A 20,138-nucleotide genomic window follows, 5' to 3' on the forward strand; every position below is an offset into this window, starting at 1 on the left:
ATTCATGTTCCGTTACACACAATGATGTGGTTTAGTTACACACAAAGTTGGGGTTCAGTTACGCACAATGCTGGGGTTCAGTTACACACCAAGGTGTGGTTTGGTTATGCACAATGTTGGGGTTCGGTTACACGGGGTGTTGGGGTTCAGTTATACACAATGTTGGTGTTCCTTTACACTGTGTTGGGGTTCAGTTAGATGCAATGTTGGAGTTCAGTTACACACGATGCTGCTGTTCAGTTACGCACCGTGTTCGGGTTCAGTTACACACAGTGCTGGGATTCAATGACACACAATATTGGGGTTCAGCTACCCGACGTGTTGGGGCTCAGTTACACACAATGTTGGGGTTCAATTATCCACCGTGTTGTGGTCCAGTTACACAGAATGTTGGGTTTCAGTTGCACACAATGTTGGGCTTCAGTTAGATAAAATTTTGTGATACAATTACACACTCATTTGGGGTTCAACTCCACACAATATTGGGTCAATTCACATACAATGTTGGGTTTCAGTCACCCACTATGCTGGGGTTCAGTTACACCCAATCTTGGGGTTCAGTTACACACACCTTTTTGGGGTTCCGTTACAGACTGTATTGGGGTACAGTTGCACCAATGCCGAGTTTCAGTTACACAGGATGTTGGTGTTCAGTTCCACACCGTGTTCGGGTTTAGTATCCACACAATGTTGGGTTTCAGTTACACACCATGTTCGGGTTCTGTTACACACTGTGTTGGGGTTCAGTTACACATAACGTTGGGGCTCAGTTACACATTGTGTTGGGGTTGCGTTAGACTCAATGTTGGAGTTCCGTTACACACAATGCTGATGTTCAGTTATGCATAATGTTGGGGTTCAGTTACACACCGTATTCAAGTTCAGATACATACCCTGTTTTGGAAACAGTTACACACCATGTTGGGGTTGAGTTACACACCGTGTTGTGGTTCAGTTGCACACCATGTTGGGGTTCAGTTACACACCGTGTTGGGAATCAGTTACACATGATGTTGGGGTTCAGTTACACACAATGTTGGGGTTCAGTCACACACTGTATTAGGGTTCCGTTACACACAATGATGTGGTTTAGTTACACACAAAGTTGGCGTTCAGTTACGCACAATGTTGGGGTTCGGTTACACGGAGTGTTGGGGTTTAGTTATGCACAATGTTGGGGTTCCTTTACACTGTGTTGGGGTTCAGTTAGATACAATGTTGGAGTTCAGTTACACACTGTGCTGCTGTTCAGTTACGCACCGTGTTCGGGTTCAGTTACACACAGTGCTGGGATTCAATGACACACAATATTTGGGTTCAGCTACCCAACGTGTTGGGGCTCAGTTACACACAATGCTGGGGTTCAGTTACCCACCATGTTGTGGTTCAGTTACACACAATGCTGGGGTTCAGTTACACCAAACGTTGGGGTACTGTTACACACAATATTGGGGTTGAGTCACACACAATGTTGGAGATCAGTTGCACACAATGTTGGAGTTCATTCCACACTGTGTTGGGGTGCTGTTACACACAATTTTGGGGGTCAGTTACCCACCGTACTGTGGTTCAGTTACACACAATGTTGGGGTTCAGTTACGCACCGTGTTGGTGTTCAGTTTCGCACAACGTTAGAATTCAGCTGCACGCAAGGTTGGGGTTGAGTTGCGCACCGTGTTGGGGTTCAGTTAGACACAATGTTGGAGTTCAGTTACACGCTATGCTGCTGTTCAGTTACGCACAATGTTGGGGTTCAGTTACACACCGTGTTCGGGTTCAGTATCCACACAATGTTGGGTTTCAGTTACACACCATGTTCGGGTTCTGTTACATACTGTGTTGGGGTTCAGTTACACATAATGTTGGGGCTCAGTTACACATTGCGTTGGGGTTGCGTTAGACTCAATGTTGGAGTTCCGTTACACACAATGCTGATGTTCAGTTATGCACAATGTTGGGGTTCAGTTACACACTGTATTGAAGTTCAGATACATACCCTGTTTGGGAAACAGTTACACACCATGTTGGGGTTGAGTTACACACCGTGTTGGGATTCAGTTACACATGATGTTGGGGTTCAGTTACACACAATGTTGGGGTTTAGTCACACACCGTATTAGGGTTCCGTTACACACAATGATGTGGTTTAGTTACACACAAAGTTGGCGTTCAGTTACGCACAATGTTGGGGTTCGGTTACACGGGGTGTTGGGGTTCAGTTATACACAATGTTGGGGTTCCTTTACACTGTGTTGGAGTTCAGTTAGATACAATGTTGGAGTTCAGTTGCACACCTTTTTGGGGTTCCGTTACACACTGTGTTGGGGTACAGTTACACCAATGCCGGGTTTCAGTTACCTAGGATGTTGGTGTTCAGTTCCACACCGTGTTTGGTTTCAGTTCCACACTGTGTTGCCGTTTAGTTCCACACCGTGTTTGGTTTCAGTTGCACACTGTGTTGGGGTTTAGTTACACACTGTGGTGGGGTTCAGTTACACCCAATGTTGGGATTCAGTTGCACACAATGTTGGTGTTTATTCCACACTGTGTTGGGGTGCTGTTACACACAATGTTGGGGGTCAGTTACCCACCGTACTGTGGTTCAGTTACACACAATGTTGGGGTTCAGTTACGCACCGTGTTGGTGTTCAGTTTCGCACAACGTTAGAATTCAGCTGCACGCAAGGTTGGGGTTGAGTTACGCACCGTGTTGGGGTTCAGTTAGACACAATGTTGGAGTTCAGTTACACACAATGCTGCTGTTCAGTTACGCACAATGTTGGGGTTCAGTTACACACCGTGTTCGGGTTCAGTATCCACACAATGTTTGGGAAACAGTTGCACACAATGTTGGGGTTGAGTTACACACCGTGTTGTGGTTCAGTTGCACACCATGTTGGGATTCAGTTAAACACCGTGTTGGGGTTCAGTTACATGCCATGTTGGGGTTCAGTTACACACCGTGTTGGGATTCAGTTACGCATGATGTTGGGGTTCAGCTACACACAATGTTGGGGTTCAGTTGCACACCGTATTCGGGTTCCGTTACACACAATGATGTGGGTTAGTTACACAATACGTTAGGGTTCAGTTACGCACAATGCTGGGGTTTGGTTACACACCGAGTTGTGGTTTGGTTACGCACAATGTTGGGGTTCGGTTACACGGGGTGTTGGGGTTCAGTTATACACACTGTTGGGGTTCCTTTACACTGTGTTGGGGTTCAGTTAGATACAATGTTGGAGTTCAGTTACACACTATGCTGCTGTTCAGTTACGCACCATTTTCGGGTTCAGTTACACACAGTGCTGGGATTCAATGACATACAATATTGGGGTTCAGCTACCCAACGTGTTGGGGCTCAGTTACACACAATGTTGGGGTTCAATTATCCACCGTATTGTGGTCCAGTTACACACAATGTTGGGCTTCAGTTTCACACAATGTTGGGTTTCAGTTGCACACAATGTTGGGCTTTAGTTAGATAAAATTTTGTGATTCAGTTACACACTCATTTGGGGTTCAACGCCACACAATATTGGGTCATTTCACATACAATGTTGGGGTTCAGTCACACACGATGCTGGGGTTCAGTTACACCCAATCTTGGGGTTTAGTTACACACACCTTTTTGGGGTTCCGTTACACACTCTGTTGGGGTACAGTTACACCAATGCCGGGTTTCAGTTACACAGGATTTTGGTGTTCAGTTCCACACCATATTTGGTTTCAGTTCCACACTGTGTTGGCATTTAGTTACACACTGTGGTGGGGTTCAGTTACACCCAATGTTGGGATTCAGTTGCACACAATGTTGGTGTTCATTCCACACTGTGTTGGGGTGCTGTTACACACAATTTTGGGGGTCAGTTACCCACCGTACTGTGGTTCAGTTACACACAATGTTGGGGTTCAGTTACGCACCGTGTTGGTGTTCAGTTTCGCACAACGTTAGAATTCAGCTGCACGCAAGGTTGGGGTTGAGTTACGCACCGTGTTGGGGTTCAGTTAGACACAATGCTGGAGTTCAGTTACACACAATGTTGCTGTTCAGTTACGCACAATGTTGGGGTTCAGTTACACACCGTGTTCGGGTTCAGTATCCACACAATGTTGGGTTTCAGTTACACACCATGTTCGGGTTCTGTTACACACTGTGTTGGGGTTCAGTTACACATAATGTTGGGGCTCAGTTACACATTGTGTTGGGGTTGCGTTAGACTCAATGTTGGAGATCCGTTACACACAATGCTGATGTTCAGTTATGCACAATGTTGGGGTTCAGTTACACACCGTATTCAAGTTCAGATACATACCCTGTTTTGGAAACAGTTACACACCATGTTGGGGTTGAGTTACACACCATGTCGGGGTTCAGTTAAACACCGTGTCGGGGTTCAGTTACATGCCATGTTGGGGTTCAGTTACACACCGTGTTGGGATTCAGGCACACATGATGTTGGGGTTCAGTTACACACACTTTTGGGGTTCAGTTACACACAATGTTGTGATTCAGTTATGCACAATGTTGGGGTTCCGTTACACACCGTATTAGGGTTCCGTTACACACAATGATGTGGTTTAGTTGCACACAAAGTTGGCGTTCAGTTACGCACAATGTTGGGGTTCGGTTACACGGGATGTTGGGGTTCAGTTATACACAACGTTGGGGTTCCTTTACACTGTGTTGGGGTTCAGTTAGATACAATGTTGGAGTTCAGTTACACACTATGCTGCTGTCCAGTTACGCACCGTGTTCGGGTTCAGTTACACACAGTGCTGGGATTCAATGACACACAATATTGGGGTTCAGCTACCCGACGTGTTGGGGCTCAGTTACACACAATGCTAGGATTCAGTTACCCACCGTGTTGTGGTTCAGTTACACACAATGCTGGGGTTCAGTTACACCAAACGCTGGGGTCCTGTTACACACAATATTGGGGTTGAGTCACACACAATGTTGGAGATCAGTTGCACAAAATGTTGGGGTTCCATTGCATAGCGTGTTTGGGTACAGTTACACACAATGCTGGGGTGCCATTAGACAGAATGTTGGAATTTTGTTACACACGATGTTGGGGTTCAGTTGCACACAATGTTCGCTTACAGTGACACACCATGTTGGAGTTCAGTTACACACATGCTGGGGTTCAGTTACACAGAATGTTGGTGTTCTATTGCACACGATGTTGGGGTTCAGTCACACACAATGCTGGCGTTCATACACACAATGTTGGGTTTCAGTTACACACCATGTTGGGAATCAGTTGCACATCGTGTTGGGGTCCAGTTGCACACCGTGTTGGGGCTCATTTACACACCGTGTTAGGATTCCGTTACACACAATGTTGGGTTTCAGTTACACACCATGTTGGGAATCAGTTCCACATCGTGTTGGGGTCCAGTTGCACACCGTGTTGGGGGTCATTTACACATCGTGTTAGGATTCCGTTACACACAATGTTGGGGTTCAGTTACACACAATGTTGGGGCTCAGTTTCACACCATATTTGGGTTCAGTTACACACCATGTCGGGGTTCAGTTACACACTGTGTTGGGGTTCAGTTAAACACAATGTTGTGGATCAGTTGCATACCGTATTGGGGTTCAGTTGCACACGTTGGTGGGATTCAGTTACACACTGTGTTGGGGTTCAGTTACACACAATTTGGGGGTTGTATACACAAAATGTTGGGGTTCAGTTTCACATCGTATTAGGGTTTATTTACACAAAATTTTGCGGTTCAGTTACACACCGTTTTGGGATCAGTTACACACGCTGTTCTGATTCAGTTACTCGCAATTTCGGGGTTCAGTTACACACAATGTTATGGTTAAGTGACACACAATGTTGGAGTTCAGTTACACACTGTGTTTGGGTTCAGTTGCACATCGGGGTCGGGTTCAGTTACACACAATGTTGGGGCTCAGTCACACACACAATGTTGTATTTTTACGCGCAATATTGGGCCTCAGCTGCACACAATATTGGGGTCCAGTTACACATAATGTTGGGGTTCAGTTACACACCGTGTTCAAGTTCAGATACATACCCTGTTTGGGAAACAGTTACACACCATGTTGGGGTTCAGTTACACACCGTGTTTGGGGTTCAGTTGCACACCATGTTGAGGTTCAGTTAAACATCATGCTGGAGTTCAGTTACGCACCATGTTGGGGTTTAGTTGCACAGCGCGTTGGGGTTCAGATACACATAATGTTCGGCTTCAGTTACACGTTGTGTTGGGGTTCAGTTACACAAAATGTTCGGGTCCAGTCACACACAATTTTGGGGTTCAGTTACGCACAATATTGGGGTCAATTACCCACCACATCTGGGTTCAGTTACACACAATATTGGGGTTCTGTTCCACAACGTGTTGGGGTTCAGTTGCACACAAGGCTGGGGTTGAGCTGCACACTGTGGCGGGATGCAGTTACACAAAATGTTGGGGTTCAGCTACATACACCATTGGGGTTGAGTCACACACCATGCTGGCGTTCAGATACACACAATGTTGGAGTTCAGTTACACACTGTGTTTGGGTTCAGTTGCACATCGGGGTCGGGTTCAGTTACACACAATGTTGGGGTTCAGTCACACACACAGTGTCGTTTTTTTACATGCTATATTGGTCCTCAGCTGCACACAATATTGGGGTCCAGTTACACATAATGTTGGGGTTCAGTTACACACCGTGTTTCGGTTCAGTTACACACAGTGTTGGGGTTCAGTTACACACTGTGTTGGAATTCAGTTGCACAGAAAGTTGCTGTTCAGTTACACACCGTGTTGGGGTTCAGTTACACACCATGTTGGGGTTCAGTTCGGCATAATGTTGGAGTTCAGTTGGACACAATGTTGGAGTTAAGTTACACACAATGCTGTTGTTCAGTTACGCACAATGTTGGGGTTCAGTTACACACCGTATTCAAGTTCAGATACATACCCTGTTTGGGAAACAGTTACACACCATGTTGGGGTTGAGTTACACACCGTGTTGTGGTTCAGTTGCACACCATGTTGGGGTTCAGTTAAACACCGTGTTGGGGTTCGGTTACATGCGATGTTGGGGTTCAGTTACACACCGTGTTGGGATTCAGTTACACATGATGTTGGGGTTCAGTTACACACAATGTTGGGGTTCAGTTACACACACAATGTTGTATTTTTACGCGCAATATTGGGCCTCAGCTGCACACAATATTGGGGTTCAGTTACACATAATGCTGGGGTTCAGTTACACACCGTGTTCAAGTTCAGATACATACACTGTTTGGGAAACAGTTACACACCATGTTGGGGTTCAGTTACACACCGTGTTTGGGGTTCAGTTGCACACCATGTTGAGGTTCAGTTAAACACCGTGCTGGGGTTCAGTTACGCACCATGTTGGGGTTTAGTTGCACAGCGCGTTGGGGTTCAGATACACATAATGTTCGGCTTCAGTTACACGTTGTGTTGGGGTTCAGTTACACAAAATGTTCGGGTCCAGTCACACACAAATTTGGGGTTCAGTTACGCACAATATTGGGGTCAATTACCCACTACATCTGGGTTCAGTTACACACAATATTGGGGTTCTGTTCCACAACGTGTTGGGGTTCAGTTACACACAAGGCTGGGGTTGAGCTGCACACTGTGGCGGGATGCAGTTACACAAAATGTTGGGGTTCAGCTGCATACACCATTGGGGTTGAGTCACACACCATGCTGGCGTTCAGATACACACAATGTTGGAGTTCAGTTACACACTGTGTTTGGGTTCAGTTGCACATCGGGGCCGGGTTCAGTTACACACAATGTTGGGGTTCAGTCACACACACAATGTTGTTTTTTTTACATGCAATATTGGGCCTCAGCTGCACACAAAATTGGGGTCCAGTTACACATAATGTTGGGGTTCAGTTACACACCGTGTTTCGGTTCAGTTACACACAGTGTTGGGGTTCAGTTACACACTGTGTTGGAATTCAGTTGCACAGAAAGTTGCTGTTCAGTTACACACCGTGTTGGGGTTCAGTTACACACCATGTTGGGGTTCAGTTCGGCATAATGTTGGAGTTCAGTTAGACACAATGTTGGAGTTAAGTTACACACAATGCTGTTGTTCAGTTACGCACAATGTTGGGGTTCAGTTTCACACCGTATTCAAGTTCAGATACATACCCTGTTTGGGAAACAGTTACACACCATGTTGGGGTTGAGTTACACACCGTGTTGTGGTTCAATTGCACACCATGTTGGGGTTCAGTTAAACACCGTGTTGGGGTTCAGTTACATGCCATGTTGGGGTTCAGTTACACACCGTGTTGGGATTCAGTTACACATAATGTTGGGGTTCAGTTACACACAATGTTGGGGTTCAGTTACACACCGTGTTCTGGTTCCGTTACACACAATGTTGTGATTCAGTTATACACAATGTTGGGGTTCAGTTGCACACCGTATTCATGTTCCGTTACACACAATGATGTGGTTTAGTTACACACAAAGTTGGGGTTCAGTTATGCACAATGCTGGGTGTCAGTTACACACCGAGTTGTGGTTTGGTTACGCACAATGTTGGGGTTCGGTTACAGGGGGTGTTGGGGTTCAGTTATACACAATGTTGGTGTTCCTTTACACTGTGTTGTGGTTCAGTTAGATACAATGTTGGAGTTCAGTTACACACTATGCTGCTGCTCAGTTACGCACCCTGTTCGGGTTCAGTTACACACAGTGCTGAGATTCAATGACACACAATGTTGGGGTTCAGCTACCCAACGTGTTGGGGCTCAGTTACACACAATGTTGATGTTCAATTAACCACCGTGTTGTGGTCCAGTTACACAGAATGTTGGGTTTCAGTTGCACACAATGTTGGGCTTCAGTTCGACAAAATTTTGTGATTCAGTTACACACTCATTTGGGGTTCAACTCCACACAATATTGGGTCAATTCATGTACAATGTTGGGTTTCAGTCACCCACTATGCTGGGGTTCAGTCACACACAATTTTGGGGTTCAGTTACGCACAATATTGGGGTCAATTACCCACCACATCTGGGTTCAGTTACACACAATATTGGGGTTCTGTTCCACAACGTGTTGGGGTTCAGTTACACACAAGGCTGGGGTTGAGCTGCACACTGTGGCGGGATGCAGTTACACAAAATGTTGGGGTTCAGCTACATACACCATTGGGGTTGAGTCACACACCATGCTGGCGTTCAGATACACACAATGTTGGAGTTCAGTTACACACTGTGTTTGGGTTCAGTTGCACATCGGGGTCGGGTTCAGTTACACACAATGTTGGGGTTCAGTCACACACACAATGTTGTTTTTTTACACGCAATATTGGGCCTCAGCTGCACACAATATTGGGGTCCAGTTACACATAATGTTGGGGTTCAGTTACACACCGTGTTTCGGTTCAGTTACACACAGTGTCGGGGTTCAGTTACACACTGTGTTGGAATTCAGTTGCACAGAAAGTTGCTGTTCAGTTACACACCGTGTTGGGGTTCAGTTACACACCATGTTGGGGTTCAGTTCGTCATAATGTTGGAGTTCAGTTAGACACAATGTTGGAGTTAAGTTACACACAATGCTGTTGTTCAGTTACGCACAATGTTGGGGTTCAGTTACACACCGTATTCAAGTTCAGATACATACCCTGTTTGGGAAACAGTTACACACAATGTTGGGGTTCAATTCCCCACCGTGTTGTGGTCCAGTTACACAGAATGTTGGGCTTCAGTTACACACAGTGTTGGGTTTCAGTTGCACACAATGTTGGGCTTCAGTTAGATAAAATTTTGTGATTCAGTTACCACTCATTTGGGGTTCAACTCCACACAATATTGGGTAAATTCACATACAATGTTGGGGTTCAGTCACGCATGATGCTGTGGTTCAGTTACACCCAATCTTGGGGTTCAGTTACACGCCTTTTTGGGGTTCCGTTACACACTGTGTTGGGGTACAGTTTCACCAATGCCGGGTTTCAGTTACACAGGATGTTGGTGTTCAGTTCCACACCGTGTTTGGTTTCAGTTCCACACTGTGTTGGCGTATAGTTCCACACCATGTTTGGTTTCAGTTGCACACTGTGTTGGGGTATAGTTACACACTGTGGTGGGGTTCAGTTACACCCAATGTTGGGATTCAGTTGCACACAATGTTGGTGTTCATTCCACACTGTGTTGGGGTGCTGTTACACACAATTTTGGGGGTCAGTTACCCACCGTACTGTGGTTCAGTTACACACAATGTTGGGGTTCAGTTACGCACCGTGTTGGTGTTCAGTTTCGCACAACGTTAGAATTCAGCTGCACGCAAGGTTGGGGTTGAGTTACGCACCGTGTTGGGGTTCAGTTAGACACAATGTTGGAGTTCAGTTACACACAATGCTGCTGTTCAGTTACGCACAATGTTGGGGTTCCTTTACACTGTGTTGGGGTTCAGTTAGATACAATGTTGGAGTTCAGTTACGCACTATGCTGCTGGTCAGTTACGCACCGTGTTCGGGTTCAGTTACACACAGTGCTGGGATTCAATGACACACAATATTGGGGTTCAGCTACCCAACGTGTTGGGGCTCAGTTACACACAATGCTGGGGTTCAGTTACCCACCGTGTTGTGGTTCAGTTACACACAATGCTGGGGTTCAGTTACACCAAACGTTGGGGTACTGTTACACACAATATTGGGGTTGAGTCACACACAATGTTGGAGATCAGTTGCACACAATGTTGGAGTTCATTCCACACTGTGTTGGGGTGCTGTTACACACAATTTTGGGGGTCAGTTACCCACCGTACTGTGGTTCAGTTACACACAATGTTGGGGTTCAGTTACGCACCGTGTTGGTGTTCAGTTTCGCATAACGTTAGAATTCAGCTGCACGCAAGGTTGGGGTTGAGTTCCGCACCATGTTGGGGTTCAGTTAGACACAATGTTGGAGTTCAGTTACACACAATGCTGTTGTTCAGTTACGCACAATGTTGGGGTTCAGTTACACACCGTGTTTGGGTTCAGTATCCACACAATGTTGGGTTTCAGTTACACACCATGTTCGGGTTCTGTTACACACTGTGTTGGGGTTCAGTTACACATAATGTTGGGGCTCAGTTACACATTGTGTTGGGGTTCCGTTAGACTCAATGTTGGAGTTCCGTTACACACAATGCTGATGTTCAGTTGTGCACAATGCTGGGGTTCAGTTACACACCATATTCAAGTTCAGATACATACCCTGTTTGGGAAACAGTTGCACACCATGTTGGGGTTGAGTTGCAAACCGTGTTGTGGTTCAGTTGCACACCATGTTGGGGTTCAGTTACATGCCATGTTGGGGTTCAGTTACACACCTTGTTCGGGTTCCGTTACACACAATGTTGTGATTCAGTTATACACAATGTTGGGGTTCCGTTACACACCGTATTCGGGTTCCGTTACACACAATGATGTGGGTTAGTTACACAATAAGTTAGGGTCCAGTTACGCACAATGCTGGGGTTCGGTTACACACCGAGTTGTGGTTTGGTTACGCACAATGTTGGGGTTCGGTTACACGGGGTGTTGGGGTTCAGTTATACACAATGTTGGGGTTCTTTTACACTGTGTTGGGGTTCAGTTAGATACAATGTTGGAGTTCAGTTACACACTATGCTGCTGTTCAGTTACGCAGCGTGTTCGGGTTCAGTTACACACAGTGCTGGGATTCAATGACACACAATATTGGGGTTCAGCTACCCAACGTGTTGGGGCTCAGTTACACACAATGTTGGGGTTCAATTACCCATCGTATTGTGGTCCAGTTACACAGAATGTTGGGCTTCAGTTTCACACAATGTTTGGTTTCAGTTGCACACAATGTTGGGCTTTAGTTCGATAAAATTTTGTGATTCAGTTACACACTCATTTGGGGTTCAACGCCACACAATATTGGGTCAATTCACATACAATGTTGGGGTTCAGTCACACACGATGCTGGGGTTCAGTCACACCCAATCTTGGGGTTCAGTTACACACACCTTTTTGGGGTTCCGTTACACACTGTATTGGGGTACAGTTACACCAATGCCGGGTTTCAATTACACAGGATGTTGGTGTTCAGTTCCACACCGTGTTTGGTTTCAGTTCCACACTGTGTTTTTCGTTTAGTTCCACGCCTTGTTTGTTTTCAGTTACACACTATGTGGGGGTTTAGTTACACACTGTGGTGGGGTTCAGTTACACCCAATGTTGGGATTCAGTTGCACACAATGTTGGAGTTCATTCCACACTGTGTTGGGGTGCTGTTACACACAATTTTGGGGGTCAGTTACCCACCGTACTGTGGTTCAGTTACACACAATGTTGGGGTTCAGTTACGCACCGTGTTGGTGTTCAGTTTCGCACAACGTTAGAATTCAGCTGCACGCAAGGTTGGGGTTGAGTTACGCACCGTGTTGGGGTTCAGTTAGACACAATGTTGGAGTTCAGTTACACACAATGCTGCTGTTCAGTTACGCACAATGTTGGGGTTCAGTTACACACCGTGTTCGGGTTCAGTATCCACACAATGTTGTGTTTCAGTTACACACCATGTTCGGGTTCTGTTACACACAGTGTTGGGGTTCAGTTACACATAATGTTGGGCTCCAGTTACACATTGTGTTGGGGTTGCGTTAGACTCAATGTTGGAGTTCCGTTACACACAATGCTGATGTTCAGTTATGCACAATGTTGGGGTACAGTTACACACCGTATTCAAGTTCAGATACATACCCTGTTTGGGAAACAGTTACACACTATGTTGGGGTTGAGTTACACACCGTGTTGTGGTTCAGTTGCACACCATGTTGGGGTTCAGTTAAACACCGTGGTGGGGTTTAGTTACATGCCATGTTGGGGTTCAGTTACACACCGTGTTGGGAATCAGTTACACATGATGTTGGGGTTCAGTTACACACAATGTTGGGGTTCAGTCACACACTGTATTAGGGTTCCGTTACACACAATGATGTGGTTTAGTTACACACAAAGTTGGCGTTCAGTTACGCACAATGTTGGGGTTCGGTTACTCGGAGTGTTGGGGTTTAGTTATGGACAATTTTGGGGTTCTTTTACACTGTGTTGGGGTTCAGTTAGATACAATGTTGGAGTTCAGTTACACACTATGCTGCTGTTCAGTTACGCACCGTGTTCGGGTTCAGTTACACACAGTGCTGGGATTCAATGACACACAATATTGGGGTTCAACTACCCAACGTGTTGGGGCTCAGTTACACACAATGCTGGGGTTCAGTTACCCACCATGTTGTGGTTCAGTTACACACAATCATGGGGTTCAGTTACACCAAACGTTGGGTTACTGTTACACACAATATTGGGGTTGAGTCACACACAATGTTGGAGATCAGTTGCACACAATGTTGGAGTTCATTCCACACTGTGTTGGGGTGCTGTTACACACAATTTTGGGGGTCAGTTACCCACCGTACTGTGGTTCAGTTACACACAATGTTGGGGTTCAGTTACGCACCGTGTTGGTGTTCAGTTTCGCATAACGTTAGAATTCAGCTGCACGCAAGGTTGGGGTTGAGTTATGCACCATGTTGGGGTTCAGTTAGACACAATGTTGGAGTTCAGTTGCACACAATGCTGTTGTTCAGTTACGCACAATGTTGGGGTTCAGTTACACACCGTGTTTGGGTTCAGTATCCACACAATGTTGGGTTTCAATTACACACCATGTTCGGGTTCTGTTACACACTGTGTTGGGGTTCAGTTACACATAAACGTTGGGGCTCAGTTACACATTGTGTTGGGGTTCCGTTAGACTCAATGTTGGAGTTCCGTTACACACAATGCTGATGTTCAGTTGTGCACAATGTTGGGGTTCAGTTACACACCATATTCAAGTTCAGATACATACCCTGTTTGGGAAACAGTTGCACACCATGTTGGGGTTGAGTTGCAAACCGTGTTGTGGTTCAGTTGCACACCATGCTGGGGTTCAGTTAAACACCGTGTTGGGGTTCAGTTACATGCCATGTTGGAGTTCAGTTACACACCTTGTTCGGGTTCCGTTACACACAATGTTGTGATTCAGTTGTACACAATGTTGGGGTTCAGTTACACACCGTATTCGGGTTCCGTTACACACAATGATGTGGGTTAGTTACACAATAAGTTAGGGTCCAGTTACGCACAATGCTGGGGTTCGGTTACACACCGAGTTGTGGTTTGGTTACGCACAATGTTGGGGTTCGGTTACACGGGGTGTTGGGGTTCAGTTATACACAATGTTGGGGTTCCTTTACACTGTGTTGGTGTTCAGTTAGATACAATGTTGGAGTTCAGTTACACACTATGCTGCTGTTCAGTTACGCACCGTGTTCGGGTTCAGTTACACACAGTGCTGGGATTCAATGACACACAATATTGGGGTTCAGCTACCGAACGTGTTGGGGCTCAGTTACACACAATGTTGGGGTTCAATTACCCACCGTATTGTGGTCCAGTTACACAGAATGTTGGGCTTCAGTTTCACACAATGTTGGGTTTCAGTTGCACACAATGTTGGGCTTTAGTTGGATAAAATTTTGTGACTCAGTTACACACTCATTTGGGGTTCAACGCCACACAATATTGGGTCAATTCACATACAATGTTGGGGTTCAGTCACACACGATGCTGGGGTTCAGTCACACCCAATCTTGGGGTTCAGTTACACACACCATTTTGGGGTTCCGTTACACACTCTGTTGGGGTACAGTTACACCAATGCCGGGTTTCAGTTACACAGGATGTTGGTGTTCAGTTCCACACCGTGTTTGGTTTCAGTTCCACACTGTGTTGGCATTTAGTTACACACTGTGGTGGGGTTCAGTTACACCCAATGTTGGGATTCAGTTGCACACAATGTTGGTGTTCATTCCACACTGTGTTGGGGTGCTGTTACACACAATTTTGGGGGTCAGTTACCCACCGTACTGTGGTTCAGTTACACACAATGTTGGGGTTCAGTTACGCACCGTGTTGGTGTTCAGTTTCGCACAACGTTAGAATTCAGCTGCACGCAAGGTTGGGGTTGAGTTACGCACCGTGTTGGAGTTCAGTTAGACACAATGTTGGAGTTCAGTTACACACAATGTTGCTGTTCAGTTACGCACAATGTTGGGGTTCCGTTACACACCGTATTCGGGTTCCGTTACACACAATGATGTGGTTTAGTTGCACACAACGTTGGCGTTCAGTTACGCACAATGTTGGGGTTCGGTTACACAGGGTGTTGGGGTTCAGTTATACACAACGTTGGGGTTCCTTTACACTGTGTTGGGGTTCAGTTAGATACAATGTTGGAGTTCAGTTACACACTATGCTGCTGTCCAGTTACGCACCGTGTTCGGGTTCAGTTACACACAGTGCTGGGATTCAATGACACACAATATTGGGGTTCAGCTACCCGACGTGTTGCGGCTCAGTTACACACAATGCTGGGGTTCAGTTACCCACCGTGTTGTGGTTCAGTTACACACAATGCTGGGGTTCAGTTACACTAAACGCTGGGGTCCTGTTACACACAATATTGGGGTTGAGTCACACACAATGTTGGAGATCAGTTGCACAAAATGTTGGGGTTCCATTGCATAGCGTGTTTGGGTACAGTTACACACAATGCTGGGGTGCCATTAGACAGAATGTTGGAATTTTGTTACACACGATGTTGGGGTTCAGTTGCACACAATGTTCGCTTACATTGACACACCATGTTGGAGTTCAGTTACACACATGCTGGGGTTCAGTTACACAGAATGTTGGCGTTCTATTGCACACGATGTTGGGGTTCAGTCACACACAACGCTGGCGTTCATACACACAATGTTGGGTTTCAGTTACACACCATGTTGGGAATCAGTTGCACATCGTGTTGGGGTCCAGTTGCACACCGTGTTGGGGCTCATTTACACACCGTGTTAGGATTCCATTACACACAATGTTGGGTTTCAGTTACACACCATGTTGGGAATCAGTTCCACATCGTGTTGGGGTCCAGTTGCACACCGTGTTGGGGCTCATTTACACACCGTGTTAGGATTCCGTTACACACAATGTTGGGGTTCAGTTACACACAATGTTGGGGCTCAGTTTCACACCATATTTGGGTTCAGTTACACACCATGTCGGGGTTCAGTTACACACTGTGTTGGGGTTCAGTTACACACAATTTGGGGGTTGTATACACAAAATGTTGGGGTTCAGTTTCACATCGTATTAGGGTTTATTTACACAAAATTTTGCGGTTCAGTTACACACCGTTTTGGGATCAGTTACACACGCTGTTCTGATTCAGTTACTCGCAATTTCGGGGTTCAGTTACACACAATGTTATGGTTCAGTGACACACAATGTTGGAGTTCAGTTACACACTGTGTTTGGGTTCAGTTGCACATCGGGGTCGGGTTCAGTTACACACAATGTTGGGGCTCAGTCACACACACAATGTTGTATTTTTACGCGCAATATTGGGCCTCAGCTGCACACAATATTGGGGTCCAGTTACACATAATGTTGGGGTTCAGTTACACACCGTGTTCAAGTTCAGATACATACCCTGTTTTGGAAACAGTTACACACCATGTTGGGGTTCAGTTACACACCATGTTTGGGGTTCAGTTGCACACCATGTTGAGGTTCAGTTAAACACCGTGCTGAGGTTCAGTTACGCACCTTGTTGGGGTTTAGTTGCACAGTGCGTTGGGGTTCAGATACACATAATGTTCGGCTTCAGTTACACGTTGTGTTGGGGTTCAGTTACACAAAATGTTCCGGTCCAGTCACACACGATTTTGGGGTTCAGTTACGCACAATATTGGGGTCAATTACCCACCACATCTGGGTTCAGTTACACACGATATTGGGGTTCTGTTCCACAACGTGTTGGGGTTCAGTTACACACAAGGCTGGGGTTGAGCTGCACACTGTGGCGGGATGCAGTTACACAAAATGTTGGGGTTCAGCTACATACACCATTGGGGTTGAGTCACACACCATGCTGGCGTTCAGATACACACAATGTTGGAGTTCAGTTACACACTGTGTTTGGGTTCAGTTGCACATCGGGGTCGGGTTCAGTTACACACAATGTTGGGGTTCAGTCACACACACAATGTTGTTTTTTACACGCAATATTGGGCCTCAGCTGCACACAATATTGGGGTCCAGTTACACATAATGTTGGGGTTCAGTTACACACCGTGTTTCGGTTCAGTTACACACAGTGTTGGGGTTCAGTTACACACTGTGTTGGAATTCAGTTGCACAGAAAGTTGCTGTTCAGTTACACACCGTGTTGGGGTTCAGTTACACACCATGTTGGGGTTCAGTTCGGCATAATGTTGGAGTTCAGTTAGACACAATGTTGGAGTTAAGTTACACACAATGCTGTTGTTCAGTTACGCACAATGTTGGGGTTCAGTTACACACCGTATTCAAGTTCAGATACATACCATGTTTGGGAAACAGTTACACACAATGTTGGGGTTCAATTCCCCACTGTGTTGTGGTCCAGTTACACAGAATGTTGGGCTTCAGTTACACACAATGTTGGGTTTCAGTTGCACACAATGTTGGGCTTCAGTTAGATAACATTTTGTGATTCAGTTACACACTCATTTGGGGTTCAACTCCACACAATATTGGGTCAAGTCACATACAATGTTGGGGTTCAGTCACGCACGATGCTGGGGTTCAGTTACACCCAATCTTGGGGTTCAGTTACACACCTTTTTGGGGTTCCGTTACAGACTGTATTGGGGTACAGTTACACCAATGCCGGGTTTCAGTTACACAGGATGTTGGTTTTCAGTTCCACACCGTGTTTGGTTTCAGTTCCACACTGTGTTGGCATTTAGTTACACACTGTGGTGGGGTTCAGTTACACCCAATGTTGGGATTCAGTTGCACACAATGTTGGTGTTCATTCCACACTGTGTTGGGGTGCTGTTACACACAATTTTGGGGGTCAGTTACCCACCGTACTGTGGTTCAGTTACACACAATGTTGGGGTTCAGTTACGCACCGTGTTGGTGTTCAGTTTCGCACAACGTTAGAATTCAGCTGCACGCAAGGTTGGGGTTGAGTTACGCACCGTGTTGGAGTTCAGTTAGACACAATGTTGGAGTTCAGTTACACACAATGTTGCTGTTCAGTTACGCACAATGTTGGGGTTCCGTTACACACCGTATTCGGGTTCCGTTACACACAATGATGTGGTTTAGTTGCACACAACGTTGGCGTTCAGTTACGCACAATGTTGGGGTTCGGTTACACAGGGTGTTGGGGTTCAGTTATACACAACGTTGGGGTTCCTTTACACTGTGTTGGGGTTCAGTTAGATACAATGTTGGAGTTCAGTTACACACTATGCTGCTGTCCAGTTACGCACCGTGTTCGGGTTCAGTTACACACAGTGCTGGGATTCAATGACACACAATATTGGGGTTCAGCTACCCGACGTGTTGCGGCGCAGTTACACACAATGCTGGGGTTCAGTTACCCACCGTGTTGTGGTTCAGTTACACACAATGCTGGGGTTCAGTTACACTAAACGCTGGGGTCCTGTTACACACAATATTGGGGTTGAGTCACACACAATGTTGGAGATCAGTTGCACAAAATGTTGGGGTTCCATTGCATAGCGTGTTTGGGTACAGTTACACACAATGCTGGGGTGCCATTAGACAGAATGTTGGAATTTTGTTACACACGATGTTGGGGTTCAGTTGCACACAATGTTCGCTTACATTGACACACCATGTTGGAGTTCAGTTACACACATGCTGGGGTTCAGTTACACAGAATGTTGGCGTTCTATTGCACACGATGTTGGGGTTCAGTCACACACAACGCTGGCGTTCATACACACAATGTTGGGTTTCAGTTACACACCATGTTGGGAATCAGTTGCACATCGTGTTGGGGTCCAGTTGCACACCGTGTTGGGGCTCATTTACACACCGTGTTAGGATTCCATTACACACAATGTTGGGTTTCAGTTACACACCATGTTGGGAATCAGTTCCACATCGTGTTGGGGTCCAGTTGCACACCGTGTTGGGGCTCATTTACACACCGTGTTAGGATTCCGTTACACACAATGTTGGGGTTCAGTTACACACAATGTTGGGGCTCAGTTTCACACCATATTTGGGTTCAGTTACACACCATGTCGGGGTTCAGTTACACACTGTGTTGGGGTTCAGTTACACACAATTTGGGGGTTGTATACACAAAATGTTGGGGTTCAGTTTCACATCGTATTAGGGTTTATTTACACAAAATTTTGCGGTTCAGTTACACACCGTTTTGGGATCAGTTACACACGCTGTTCTGATTCAGTTACTCGCAATTTCGGGGTTCAGTTACACACAATGTTATGGTTCAGTGACACACAATGTTGGAGTTCAGTTACACACTGTGTTTGGGTTCAGTTGCACATCGGGGTCGGGTTCAGTTACACACAATGTTGGGGCTCAGTCACACACACAATGTTGTATTTTTACGCGCAATATTGGGCCTCAGCTGCACACAATATTGGGGTCCAGTAACACATAATGTTGGGGTTCAGTTACACACCGTGTTCAAGTTCAGATACATACCCTGTTTGGGAAACAGTTACACACCATGTTGGGGTTCAGTTACACACCATGTTTGGGGTTCAGTTGCACACCATGTTGAGGTTCAGTTAAACACCGTGCTGAGGTTCAGTTACGCACCTTGTTGGGGTTTAGTTGCACAGTGCGTTGGGGTTCAGATACACATAATGTTCGGCTTCAGTTACACGTTGTGTTGGGGTTCAGTTACACAAAATGTTCCGGTCCAGTCACACACGATTTTGGGGTTCAGTTACGCACAATATTGGGGTCAATTACCCACCACATCTGGGTTCAGTTACACACGATATTGGGGTTCTGTTCCACAACGTGTTGGGGTTCAGTTACACACAAGGCTGGGGTTGAGCTGCACACTGTGGCGGGATGCAGTTACACAAAATGTTGGGGTTCAGCTACATACACCATTGGGGTTGAGTCACACACCATGCTGGCGTTCAGATACACACAATGTTGGAGTTCAGTTACACACTGTGTTTGGG

Source organism: Pristiophorus japonicus, chromosome 15 (assembly GCF_044704955.1).
Source record: "Pristiophorus japonicus isolate sPriJap1 chromosome 15, sPriJap1.hap1, whole genome shotgun sequence".
NCBI lineage: Eukaryota > Metazoa > Chordata > Chondrichthyes > Pristiophoridae > Pristiophorus > Pristiophorus japonicus.